Here is a 14,983-nt window from a genome sequence, read left to right as displayed (position 1 = left end):
GTACCAAACCCTATGACCTAGATCAATTGATTCCTTCTCTGAGATGGAGCAGCCATTTCCTCAGTGGTTGGAGAATTGTCAAAACATTGGCTCATCTAATGAGCATGGTTTAGTGGGAACGGGAGACACTAAAAAAGTTCATGCACCATTTCCTCACCGCAACCTTAGAGATCCACAACCTAGACATGGGAGTAGCTTTGGTAGCTCTCACCACAACCCTTTAGTCGGGAAATTTCCTGTATTCATTGGGGAAGAAGTCGCCAACTGACATGGGAGAACTGATGGCCAGAGCACAGAAGTATGTCAACTTGGAAGAGGTGATGGATGAAAAGAAAATCGAATCGAGTTGAAAAGGAAGAGTAGTAGAGAGGTTGGCGAACCTTCCAGACCTGTGAAGAGGCAAAAGAATAGCACGCTGCATGCCAGCTCTAAAGCGAGAGGGCACACTAGTAAGTTCCCCACTTATACACCCTTAAACACACCACGAACCGATGTGTTAATGCACATAAGAAAGAAAGAGTACATCTCATGGCCCAAACCTATTCGAACACCCTCATATAAATAGAACATGCCAAAGTTTTATTAATTCCATAGGGATCATGGGCACGGCATAGAAAAGTGTATTCAACTGAATAATGAAACTGAAGCCTTGATAAAAAAAAATTAAAAATAAAAACACCTGTCGAGGTTCATAAAGAAAGGGGATCGTCAAGGGGAAGCTTGCGAGCAGAAAAGGCCAAACAGCGATGAGAAAGAGGAACAGATCGTAGGAGAAAATCACTGTGATCTTTGGAGGATCCTCTAGTGGCGGAGACAGTGGAGGTGCTCGAAAGAGGTATGCTAAGTAGGTACTCTTAGTGGAGAAAAGGGAGCCAAGCGTAAAAAGACAAAACCAAGATGATGTTATCACCTTTGATAGAGAAGATGAAGGAGTACAACAACCCCACGACGTCGCTTTAGTAGTCTCCCTTCTGGTGGCTAATTACAAAGTGAGGTGCGTGCTGATAGACAACGGGAGCTCGGCCAACATAATATTTTGGTCAATGCTCGAGGGAATGAAGATTAGTAGAGAATTCCAAAAATCAATCTCCACCCCTTGGTCGGATTTGGAGGAGATGTAGTACATTCCATGGGAACAATTACACACCCGGTAACAATGGGGACAGCCCCACAGCAAATCACTTCATTAACGGATTTCCTGGTGGTCAATTGGCCATTTGTATACAACATCATACTAGGCCGACCCTCACTTAATGAGGCCCGAGCCATCATTTTCTCTACCTCGCACGGGGTAGAAATTGTCAAGGGAGATCAAGAAGCAGCTCGAAATTGCTACGTGATGGCATTAAAAGTTAAGACGAAAGCAAGGGAGACCTTGACCGCTGAAGACCTAGAGGTGAAGGGAGAGTACCCCCAAATTAGCACACTGAATGATGACCTCACACGTATACCTATAAATGGTAATCAAGAAAAGTGTGTGCAGATCAGGAGTCGCTTGCCCAATACTTTAAGAGCAAAACTAAGTGAGCTACTGAACGAATTCACAGATGTGTTTGCCTGGTCGGCCAAAGATATGTTGGGGATTGACCCTACAATCATGGAGCAGAGGTTGCAGGTAGATCCCAACCATAAGCCCATAAAGCAGAAGAAGAGGAGCTTCGCGTTGGAGTGAATCAAGGTGATAAATGAAGAAGTGAGGAAACTGGTGCAGGCCAAATTCATCAAGGAGGTTAACTATCTATAGTGTTTAAGCAATGTAGTTCTGGTAAAGAAACATAACGGAAAGTGGCGGACGTGTATTGATTTCACAGACCTGAATAAGGCATGTCCAAAAGATAGCTTTCCCCTTCCTCGAATAGATCAGTTGGTGGACTCGATGTCTTGGTATGAGCTCTTAAGCTTTATGGATGCGTACTCATGATATATTCAAATCCCAATGCACCGAGCAAATGAGGAGAAAACATCTTTCATCACAGAAATAGGGCTTTATTGCTACCGAGTAATGCCCTTTGGGTTGAAGAACGCGGGGGCAACATATCAGAGGCTAGTGAACAAGATATTCAAATACCAGCTCGAAAAAACGATGAAGGTGTATGTAGATGACATGCTAGTGAAGATCCTAAAAGCAAGGGAGCACTACAAGAATCTGAAGGAAACATTTGAATTGCTACACAGGTATCAAATGAAATTGAATCCTTCAAAATGTGTGTTTGGTGTCTCTGCAGGGAAGTTGTTAAACTTCATAGTGACGAAGAGAGGGATAGTAGCCAACCCTAACAAGATAAGGACACTGCTGGAGATGAAGGCCCCTCGAACAAAGAAGGAGATCTAAATCTTGACAAGAAGGATAGCCTCCCTCAGCAGGTTTGTCTCCTATTTGGGAGACAAAGGTTTACCCTTCTTCAAGGCATTGAGAAAGAAAAGGAAATTTGAATGGGGGGAGGAGCAAAGTAAAGCTTTTGATCAGCTTAAGCAGTACCTTGGATTCCCTCCCCTACTAATAAAGGCGAAAGCAGGAGAAAACCTCTACCTATACATGGCATCGACTCCACATGCGGTTAGCTCGGTCTTAGTTAGAGAAGAAGAAAGGCAACACAAACCCATATACGACACCAGCAAAGTGCTAAGCAGAGCCGAGATGAATTACAGCACAGTAGAAAAGGCAGCCTTCTCCATCATCTGTGCTGCTCAAAAGTTGAGTTCCTACTTTAAAGCGCACAAGATAATTGTTCTGACAAACTTACTGCTAAGACAGGTCCTTCAGTGCCAGAGAGCTCGAGAAGAATGATAAGGTGGTCGATTAAGTTAGGAAAGTTCAACATACAATACCATCCAAAGTCTACCATCAAAGTTCAGGTACTAGCTGACTTCATAGCCAAACAATCCTAAAAAATAGCAGAAAAATTAAAAGTGTGGACATATGAATGGGTTGTCTAACGCAGCCGAAGGGGGAGCAGGGCTAATCCTCACGGCAACAGACAAATCGGAGACACTATACGCGTTGAAATTAAAGTTCTCAACAACAAACAATGATGTCAAATATGAAGCCCTACTAGTAGGGCTATGCTTGGCAAAAGCACTGGGGGTAGCACGAATTCAAGTAGCAAGTGATTCCCAATTAGTGGTGGAGTAGGTGAAGGGAGAATTTGAGGCTAGGGATCATAAAATGAAGAAATACCTAACCAAAGCCCAAGAACACATCAAAGAATTCGCTCATTTTTATATAGAGCGCGTGCCACGGGTGGAGAACGTGAAGGCGGATGCGCTGGAAAGATTAGCCTCAACTACAAAGCCAGACTGGAAGAACGCCATCTACTTGGAGCAAGTCGAAAAACCATCATACGAGGAGGTCAGTGTTAACCTGGTGGTAGCTAAAGTCAGCGAAGGGATTGGAAAGCTCCTCTGATGCAATATCTTCATGACGGATCTCTACCAGAGGACAAAAAGGAGTCTTTGAAGGTAAGGAGGAGGGCAGCAAAGTACACACTCATAGACAAAGAATTGTACAGGCGATCCCTAACATTGTCATACATATGGTGCTTGAGTACTGAAGAGGGAGAATATGTGCTAAGATAAATTCACGAAGGAGAATGCAGAAATCATTTGGCCAGCAGAGCTTTAGGTCACAAGGCCCTACGACAAGGATTCTACTAGCCCATTATGAGGAAGAATGCAATCGAGATAGTCAAACAGTGCGACAGGTGCCAGCAGTGCAATGGAATACCACACCTGCCGTCCAGCCTTCTCTCCCCCCTAACCAATCCTTGTCCCTTCGTCTAACAAAATGTTACGAAGAGCAGCTCGGCAGACATAGCTCAACAAAAAAATGCCACCAAAAGCAGCTCAGCCAAAACAACTCGGCAAAAATGCCACTAAGAGCAACTCATTAGAAATAGTTAGGCAAAATTTGCCATAAAGAGCAGTTCGGTAGAAATAGCTTGTCAAAAAATGCCACGAAGGGTAGCTCTGCAAAAACACCTCGACGAGAAATGCCACAAAGAGCAATTCAATCGAAACAGCTCGGCAAAATGCTATTGAGAGCAGCTCAACACAAATAGTTCGGCAAAGAATGCCATGAAGAGCAGTTCTGCAGAAACAACTCGACAAAAAAATGTCATGAAGAGTAGTTCGGCAAGAAATGCTATTGGGAGCAGCTCAGCACAAACAGCTCGACAAAAAAAAAAATGCCATTAAGAGTAGCTCGTCCGAAATAGCTCAGTAAGAAATGCTATGGTAAGCAACTCGACACAAACAGCTCGACAAAAAAAAAATGCCACAAAGAGCAACTTGGCTGAAACAACCTGGTAAGAAATGCAATGGGGAGCAACTTGGCACAAATGGCTCGGCAAGAAATGCAACGAAGAGCAGCTCGGTAGAAACAACTCGACAAGAAATGCCATGAAGGGCAGCTCAGCCGAAATAGCTCGGTAAGAAATGCTGCAAAGAACAAGTTGGCACAAACGGCTTGGCAAGAATGGCCACCAAGAGTAGCTCGGCCAAAACAGCTTGGTAAAAAATGCTATGGGGAGCTGCTTGGCATAAACAGCTCGGCAAGAATTGCCACGAAGAGCAGCTCGGTAGAAATAGGTCAGCAAGAAATACCACGAAGGGCAGCTCTGCTGAAACAGCTTGGCAAGAAATGCCACAAAAAGCAGCTTGGCACAAACGGCTCGGCAAGAATTGCCACCAAGAGCAGTTCGACCAAAATATCTTGACAAGAAATGCTATGAGGAGCAGCTCGACCCAAACAGCTCGGCAAAAAATGCCTAGGAACACAACTTGGCAGAAAACAGCTTGGCATAAGCTACCGTGAAGAATAGCTGGGCAAAAGCATCTCAGCCAAATGACCCGGACATCGGCTCAGCAGGCATTGGCTCGGACCTGTCGAACCACTGTGTCATCGGCCCGAAAAAAAGCAGCCCAGGGCACGAACCAGCTTGGCAAAGCCAAATGAGATCCTAACCGGCTCGGACCAGTCGAACCCCGGTGGCATCAACTCGGCATAAGGCAGCTTGGCACACGAATCGGCTCGACAGAGTCGAAGGGGAGTCCAACCGGCTCAAACTAGCTGACCCTAAGAGAGAGAGAGAAAGAGAGAGAGATCCCAGTTCCGAAAATTCGAAACTAAGAGGGGACAACTGATATACGCAAAATATATCGGCTGATAAAAGGAAGCCAACACCTAACAATCACTCCCCAAGTCAAACCTTCTTTCGAGAGCAATGAGCTCCAACTCAATAAAGAGGGAAGAGATCCACGCTGGTCCCTTAAATGCCCAGAGTGATACATGCTGGCGCTTTATGACACTAGAGCGATCCACGCTCCCGCACCATAATGACGAATCACCTCAAGGGTCAACCTTTGCCATTATAAAGAGGCGGACGCAAACAGGTGAAGTTATCTCATTTTGAACTCACTTTTACTTTTGCATTCAACCTCTTTGAAGCATTCCTCTTACTTAGGTATCGGAGTGATCACCCAAAGTGTCCTCCAAGCCTGTTTTGCTCTCACCCTTTTCAGATCATCAAAATTTGGAGAGCAGTCTTGCAGGTCATCGCCATTTTTATCCCGCAACAAATATAGCTTCAAGAGAAAATCGAGCAAGAGTTATTGCTGGAACTCCTTTTGCTAATACAGCAAAGAAAGCAGGAAGGTTCTAACAAATTATTGCATACCATTTCCCTTCTGTCTTCTAATATTGAATAAGTTACAAAGCAGCTAACAATTCTCAAGAAAAAGGGAGCTTCATTTTTGGAATGTTGATGGGGTCAAGGAAGTGATTTAGGCCAGAAGTTCCAAGTTAGAATGTTGAGAAACTTGATTGTAATCTAGACGAGGATAAGAAGTCAAATACTCACACTGAAAATCAAGAAAGTATTATTTCTAAAAGTTCACTGTTGATGAAGAACTTTAAGAAGCTAGAATCAACTTATCCTTTAACAAGACGCAAGCCCATTAGGGCCTCTACCAAACCAATGGCTAGATATTCGCCAATAACTGGTAGTGGTAAAGGGTCTATTGTCATAACTAAAAAAGTTCTATGAATAATGCACCATCAAAAGAGCCATTTAGTGAGGGTAGAGAAAGTGGATTAATAAATTCATTCCTTGAGGGTTTGTGCAAATATCAATATTTTAGTAAGTTGAAGGTTAAGGAAGACTAAAGTAGGGGGGTGTCTTAAATTCTTCCAATCTGGTGTGCTCTATCAATTTTGATCGCGATGGAGAATCTTTTGCTTTAGCTAGTGTAAATAAGAATATTAAAGTGTTTGAATGTAATACAATCCTAAATGAAGAACATGATATTCACTTTCCTGTGGTTGAAATGGCTAGTAAATCAAAGCTAAGTAGTATATGCTAGAATAGTTATATCAAGAGCCGAATTACTTCAAGCAACTTTGAAGGTGTAGTGTAGGTGGTCACGGTTGAAGATGGAAAAGTCTCTTAGGTTCTCACAGACAGCGCCAACTGTTGCTGTCAAAAATCGAACAACTTTTGTGAATCGTCCTTCAACTGCGACTACCTGAAAATTACCAAACGTAGATGGCTTATAGGACCCAAAATGTACTTTAGAGGATGACTTTGATGCTTAAGTTATGCACTATGGGAAGCTTTAGGTTATAATAGTAAGAGAAAAGTTAGTGAATGAAGTTCCTACCTCTTCTCAGAGTACCCTTTTATAATGGTGGAGGTTTACCCTCTTTCAATTTAATATTTATGGACACATTATTGTGCCCATGGGGGTAATGTATAATTTAAGGGCATTTATGGGGGAGGGGGGTTTAATTGAGATTTAATAATCGTTTCCTCTCATGAATGTGCTTATTGACTTTAGCATGTTAGTTACGCAAGGGTGTTAATGGCAATTTTGTAATCCTATTCCATCATGAATGAACCTATTAATTTTGGGTATATCAAAATTAAATATGAGGATAATTTGAAAATTTTAATTTTTGTCACTTAGGACTACCAAATTTTAGATTTTGTGCTTCTTTAGGTAGCTTGATATGGTCTTCTTTGTTGTATTCTTTCATCCTTTTTACAAGCCATTAGACGTTTCTCTTTGCAAATCTTCATATTTGGGCAAGTAGCTTGCATATGAAGAACAACTTATATTTAAATTGGTACAATTAGCATAGCGAGAAAGACGCTAGAAATTAAAGCCTATTCACTGTTAAATGATTTCAATATTCTAATGTCACCTCATGCATAATAACTATATTGCAAAATTAAAATTGCTTCTTCCACCACACAACTTAGAAATTTACTTTCTCACATACTTCTCATATTCAATACAACACCCAATGCACAAACTCCTCGCCATCCTACATCTACACCTAGATCAAATATTAATTAAAATATAATATTTTATGTTCTATGCGCGTGCCTCCATTAGTTAATTTATAAAAAAATAAAAAATAAATAAACAAGAACAACTAAAGTATTTTTTCAATTAGTAACGATAATCATCTATTAAGCATGAAATTGTATTATCTTTCTCAAATTTAGGGGGGTGAGTGTCGCCAAGTGGCAGTTAGGGGTAAGCATAATTCTTTTAAATCCAAATTAACCAAATTAATCGAGTAAATTCGATCGGTTTACTTTGGTTAAAAATTTATTTGGTTTGGTTTGGTTTTTATTTTCGTTAAATTTCGATTTTTGGTTTTCGGTTCGATTTTTGGGTCCGATTAACCGAATTTACCAAATAGTATAAATTAATAATAAATAATTATATATATTAATATATTAAAATATTTTATATATTATATATATTAAAATTTTATTTATTATATACATTAAAATTATATTTTATATATTATTTATTTTTTTTATTTATATTTAAAAGCTATATTGTATATATATTAAAATATTAAATCGATTAAAATTTATTAACTGAAATTCGATTCTTTTGAATTTAGTTAAATATGAAATTTCATTTAGGTCAATTAATGTGATTTTAATCGAAATTTTTTTATTATTTTAATTAATTAATTGGGTTAACTAAACTGATCAAATGCTTACCCTGTGTGGCAGCAATCCATTGTGGGAAAATGATGGCTAATGGGCTGACTCACCTAATTTTTGGACAGGATACTTTTTTGTGTGCATGTGAGAGGAGGGGACGGGTCACATTTGGGTGGGCTGCAGGCCCAAAATTAATAAAATGGGCCCATAATGGGCCTGGGTCTCCAAACACAGCCCACGGTGGGTTTAAAAACAACACATAGAATTGGAGATTACCTTTGAAAGGCCCAAGCCCAACTGAGCTTTGTTTACCACTTACCAGCCCAAGACCCATGTACTAATCTCTTTTTTGTTGTCTTTAGTTCATCGCATGCCAGGAGTGAGGTCCTTTTAGAATTTTTTTGTGAGCTGAATTGCTAGGCCAAATAATATCCTTGTTAATCTCATTTATATATTATTATTGCATGGATCCGTGATGGCCACTAATGAAGCAACTGTCTTTACAAAGATTAGGATCTGATTTGGTAAAATTACTATTTTATGTTTCCTATTTTTCTTTTATACAAGAAAATAGATTTTAAATATATGTTTATTTTCGTTATCAGTTTTCTATTTTTATTGTTGATTTTTAATTATTTGTGAAAAAATTAAAAATTAATTTTTTTTCTGGGGCTCCTTGGTATCCCTCTATCAGAAATAATGAAAATAAAAATTAAAAATTAGAAACAAAAGTTTAAAGCTAGAAACTATCATTAGTATTTGCAAAGCTAAAAAAAAAATTATTGATCATTTTCAACTTTAAACAAATACTAATGTTAAATAAATATGATCAAAATAGTAGGGTGCAAAATAACACAAATTAAAAGTACTATAGTAAAAAAATTAAAATTACACTTAATTGTCATATTTTCAAAAATTCACATTACAATAACAATCTTGTTGTATATGACAACTTAAAAATGATAAAAGTATTTTGTAATTGACTTTCATTTTTTTTAAAATTTGTGTATATTTTTATTTTAATTATATTTAAATTCATACAATAATTTTAATTTAATGTTAATTAAAATGTGTGCACAAAATGAATGACTTGATTCAAAAAAGAAACTATTTCTAGTTGTTAAATATTTCTGATAACATGTTGTCAAAACTATTAAAAATTATAAAATATGATTTTTAATTTTTTTGTAAATAGCTAAAATTTGATAACATAAATATTAAACAAATAACATAAACAAACACATTTTTATAATATATTTTTTCACTATACAGAAACAGAAATTAAAAATAAAAAATAACAATGATACCAAATAGGCCCATAGTTAGTCATTCTTTTTATTTTGTTATTCATAATATATTTTATATTTCTATACTTTCATTAATAAAAATCTTTAAATAATTTTTAAAAAAATGGAGACGCTAGTGACACTCCAAATAAATTATTATCAACACTTTACTATTACATTTTATGTATTAAATAATAATTTTACCTTTTAGTTTTTATAATGAAATGAAATTACATTTCTATTTAACCTTTTCACTTATAAAGTGAAAGTTAATAGATAACATTGTCATTCAATATTTAATATATATTCATTAGTGCTAATAGAGCTTGCCCGAAATATAAGTAAATTACAAAAGATATTTTTTGAAAATTATAATTTATTTATATCTATTCTTTTAGTAAAGCCTAAAATTGTACGGGTAAATTCAAAAACATTCATCTTATAAGATTTGGACTTGTATTGAATTTGAGTAAGATGTAATATAAAAGTATATTAAAATTATTCAAATGTACCTAAATCTAAATCTAAGACTCACAATTCATACTCTCAAAAATAATATTATTATTGAAGATTAATATACATAAGGATTAGTGTGAAAGGAAAGTGGTATTGATATTCCTAAAAAAAAATACAATCAATACTCTATATGTTTGTCATACAATGAAGTGAAGAATCTATCTTCTTTTGTTTTGAGTTTAATACCTGTTATATGAAAATCAATAAGTAACATTGATGTAAAAAATGAGGGCGACCTCTCCCAACAATGCGTAGCGGAATGAACATTGTATAAAGAATCACACATACATACTTACAACAAACAAAATGGTGAAAAATAGAAAATATTCCACAACCATAGCAAGATAAAGAGAATAAAGATAAGTGCAACGACACCAGGAATTACGTGATTCGACCAAGCCTACATCCACGGCAGCAATCAGCAAAAGATTCATTATGAAAACCAAAGTCTCACAATACAATGATCTTCTCTCATTCTCTTACCCTCTCTTTTACTCTCTTATATGTTGAAATATGCCCAGAATGACATATATAACAACCCTTTGGAGGTTTCCCTCTGAATACCCAACCACTCCAATGTTCAAATTCAAAATTTAAATTCTTTCTCGCAGCCCAGAGACCACTCGTCGACGAGCCAAAGAAGGCCACTCGTTGACGATTCTATCCACTCGTTGATGAGTCTTTGAACTCTGAGATTTCCTGCCTCTTAGTATCTCCTCGTCGACGAGTGTTTGCTACTGCCCTGTACCAAGACCACATCCATATGTTTTTCCCTTTGTTTATAAACTCCCAAAGTATAAGGGTCACACCATAAACATCAATCTCCACCTTGGCGATTATATGCCCCTTAGGAGAACCCAAAAAATATATCTGACTACTCCACCTTGAACTCCAAACGTTCGGTTGGGGCCGTATCCCTTCTAGCACTTGGAGACATGACCAATTCCAAGCAACACTGCTTGAACTTGCCGATGGTAGCTTCTGCTTCTACCATTAACCTTGATATAGTTATAGATACAACACCTGAAGACTTTACCCTAAGCTTCCAATAAGACCATCCCCCGACAGTAAACACAAAAGTTGCTGCAAGTCTTATATTACCAAAGCTCCCTGCATAGTCTTCAACAAAACTAACAACTGACGGTTCACTCTGTTACCTACTGAAACACCCCATTGTATAATCATAGAGGACCTTTGACATATCTCGGACATCACAACCCCGTCCTTGGGTATCGAATGGTCGACATTCCATATAGATTCTCCACAGAACTCCCCTGAGATAGAAAACAAAAATCTTCCTACAATTCCGTCCATAAAGTCATCCTAAGATAACACCAATCTCCCTGTAACTCTATCCACAAAGCCACCTTGAGATAACACCAATTTACCTGTAGCGTTGTCTATAAAACCACCCTAAAATAACACCAATCTCCTTGCAGTTTTGTTTAAGTGAATTAGCAAACCAAGACCCATCTTGGTCGTACCCAACACATTCACGTCAAAACCTTCCAACAAAGTATCCAATTGATTAGCTACAGTCAAAGAAATTCCAGCCAATAACATATCATTCACACACAATAGATACATCACTTCACGGCATCCTATCACCCTCTTCCACACTGGAAGCCTCACCAACTCACACACCTAAGTAGTCGTCTAATTGTATACATGAGCCCACTGTGATTCTGCTGGTCTCCTGAGCTGAAAACTCCCTGCAATATAAATAACGTCATCTCTGCCCTGAGTCTGTTGACTCGAGGTAGAACTCCCTACATTTCTGCCCTGAGTTCCCAACTCCACCTAAATAACATGATTGCTGCTACTACAGTTTTCTGACATTTGTTTCTCTTCCTTTACCTGAGTATGCTGCCCCATGACTTTATCACCAAAAGTCATGTCCTAGATCACCCCTTTGTTTGCCATAGGATCACCTAGCTTGCACCCACCTTTCTTATAACCCAGAAAGATGTACTGTCCGGACAAAATACCAAGTCTAGATCCTCCATCACTAGAATATTGCACTAGTGAACAACCACTCACAACTGAATAGTCTACCACAAAACCTGTCCACCATTCACCTACAACTTTCCTATCTAGCAATACTTCTGGTGATCGATCACACGAGAAACGCGCCGTACTCACTAACTTCACCAAGAAGTACCTTGCAAGCCCTACATATATCCTGCCTTACTCACAAAACTTCTTGAACAAACCCAGCGTACTCGGTCCCAATGTTTGAATTGAGAATCTCTCTCCTGGTCTGGTTCTCCACCTCAGCCACTACATGAAGTCCTTTGTGATAAACACACGAAATACATATGCCTATCCCCTAATGCTATCACCATTGGTTCCCAAACATCTGAATATATGTAGTCACCCATATGCTTTAACCGCATATGCCACAGGATACCTGACTTAGATTCAACAGTTGTAACTCCCCCTACAACCGTAACAGCCTACAATGCATAGATATTTCCCACTACTTTTTCCCTTTTCATCACTATTAAGTTACCTTCACACACTTTCATTTCTCCATATTTAGACTCATAACAATATCCATTACAGTCTAAAGTTCCCAATGAAATACTATTCTTCCTTAGACCCGATTCATGCTTTACATCACATATGATTCTTACAACACTATCATACATTTTGATTTTGACATTTCCAATAACAAATATTTTGCATGAAATATCATTTTCCATTAAAATACAACCAGTATAAACTGCCTTGTCAGTGTCAAACCATTTTCTAGGATAAAAGCATCCGGTGACTAAGATTCAAGAATCACCCGTGAGGCACTCCAAACCCAAAGAAATATTGTTCACTTTGGTGCAATCCCAAGAGGGGGGTGAATTGGAGATTAAAAAAATTTCCTCCTAGGTTCAACTATTCCAGCAGCAGTATTACACAACCTAAGGGCAGTCTAAGTATGTATGAAATTGCATATATGATATATTAAACAATTTTCAGTACATGTACAACAATTTTAGTATTTCTAAATCAGATACAATACCATGTCAATTAGATATGCAATATATTCAGCAGGAAAATTAAATCAAGCACAAAATAAAATATAATGCAAGAAATGTAAAAGTGACACATAATATGATATCAAGATTTGGCCAATACTGCCTATGTCCCCACCTTGGCTCACAAGCACAAGGATTCCTCTAAGGCTCACTTCACAAGTGGAGTGGCACTGTATACAACACCTTATCAGGATGATGTACCTAACTTTCCTAACCGGGTCAAAGCCAATCCGAGACTTTTCACAGGGCAAGTCTCCCTCTTCTGAACACACATCAGGAATACAACAGATAATCAAATTGTGTACAAAACAAATGTGTTTCTACACAAGCAGATATGTGCCACAATATAGTCTAGATAAATATGCACTCACGGATGACAGTAATTATGCTCAGTGCAACTAAAGTGTGCTAACACTCAATCTGATGTAAATATACAATCAAGTCCTAGTGTGTATTTTTAAACAAACTTTGAAACAAAGTATCAATATTAATCAATCATCACAAGTTTCAAAGAGTTCCAACTAGTGTATTCAAAATATCTTAAAGATAATTTTCTCAAAATAATAGTTCAAGAGATATTTGAAAAAATATACTTGAAAAAGATTTTGTACAACCAAAAACCACAAGCTTAATGAGTCTTGCAATAATGATGCAAAAACTCACTGGCAACCAAGGTTTTCCCGCACAAAGATTATTAGTTAAACCAAGAGAAAAACCTTACCTAAAACTCTCAAACAAAAATGATAAATCAACAAGAACAAAGAGAGTTTAATTAAGTGTAAACAATGTAGATTAACTCAAATGCACTCTCACCAAACTTGGTTTAGCAAAGAAATATCAAAGGGTGAGTATTTGGCTTTGTTATATGAAGAATGAGCTCTCAAAATTTCAGAGAAAATTTTCTCTTAATGATTATGCTAATCACCCTTTAATTGTGCAAATGAACTCATATATATAAAGAAGGTAAAAATTATAACCGTTGGGGACACATAGGGAATTATTAAAATTATTTAAAATGTATTTAAGAAATTAACTCTGTTTAATCCCAATTAACCATGGTAAAAATTTGACCAACCTGAGGGTTTCGGTCAACTGAGCCATAGGTTTGGTCGCCCGAATAGACACAACAGAAAAAGTAAATTTTGAACTTCAGGTTCCTGAATGAGGGTTTGGTTTACTGACCAATGCAATTTTCCAATATGTCTAAGGTTCGATGGCCTGGTCTCAACTTCGTTCTGCCAAACTTGCATATTTGGTCACCCGGGGGTATTTTGAATGTGAAGCTTGGGCGCCCGAGTTGTTGGAAAAAGTTAGGGTTTGAGTTCAGTCAACCGAGGCAATTTGACTTGCCTGGTTCGGTCACCCGAAGCCCTTATGATTTTAAACTTAAGTTCCATTCTATAATTTAAATTTATTCCTAATGACATGTGAGTGTAGTGGGGTCCTGTGCACTTAAAGTGTGGGAACCTAAGGTCAATCTAGGGTAACCTGGACATAAAGGTCTATCATACATGATGCAGTTACTACAGACCATATTACGTGACAGTCCGAAATGAAGAATATAAAAATTACAAATACAAATGAAACACAATAATCTTCATTCTTGCTTGGGGTCACCATATACCATAATAATATAACGTTCTCTTTAATTACATGCGTAGAGTGAACATGCATACTAGCTCAGTGCAAATATTAGTACCAAGGTATTTGTCATTATCAAAACGGAATATGAGCAATTAGGTTAACAACGTAGCATATCTCCAACACTACATTCTGAGTTCATCACATATGATTCTTACAACACCATCATACATTTTGATTTTGACATTTCCAATAACAAATATTTTGCATGAAATATTATTTTCCATCAAAATACAACTAGTATAAATTGATCTATCGGTGTCAAACCATATTTTAGGATAAAAGCATTCGATGACTAAGATTCAAGAATCATCTATGAGGCACTTCGAACTTGATGAAACACGTAACATATCTCCAACACTACATTCTGAGTCTTTCTCCACTAGACTTGCAGATTTTGACGAACCCTTAGACATATATCAGCATTCCCGTTTTCACCAAACTAATGCCAGAGAATTCCCATCCATGACATGATACAACACATCCTTAGCCAAAAAAAGACGAATGATTGCTCTCAATTCATTCCAAGTCATTGCATCCACGC

The 14,983-nt window shown here is 37.6% G+C and overlaps 1 pseudogene; it reads left to right on the top strand.

The window, feature by feature from the left end:
• Positions 1 to 2,002: 2,002 nt before the first annotated feature.
• On the top strand, positions 2,003 to 6,414 carry LOC131158494 (protein SPA1-RELATED 4-like; annotated as a pseudogene).
• The last annotated feature ends 8,569 nt before the right edge of the window (positions 6,415 to 14,983 follow it).

The sequence above is a fragment of the Malania oleifera genome, chromosome 6 (assembly GCF_029873635.1).
Source record: "Malania oleifera isolate guangnan ecotype guangnan chromosome 6, ASM2987363v1, whole genome shotgun sequence".
Lineage (NCBI taxonomy): Eukaryota > Viridiplantae > Streptophyta > Magnoliopsida > Santalales > Ximeniaceae > Malania > Malania oleifera.
Note: the sequence above shows the minus strand (reverse complement) of the source record. Positions and strands in the feature narration are given on the sequence as shown.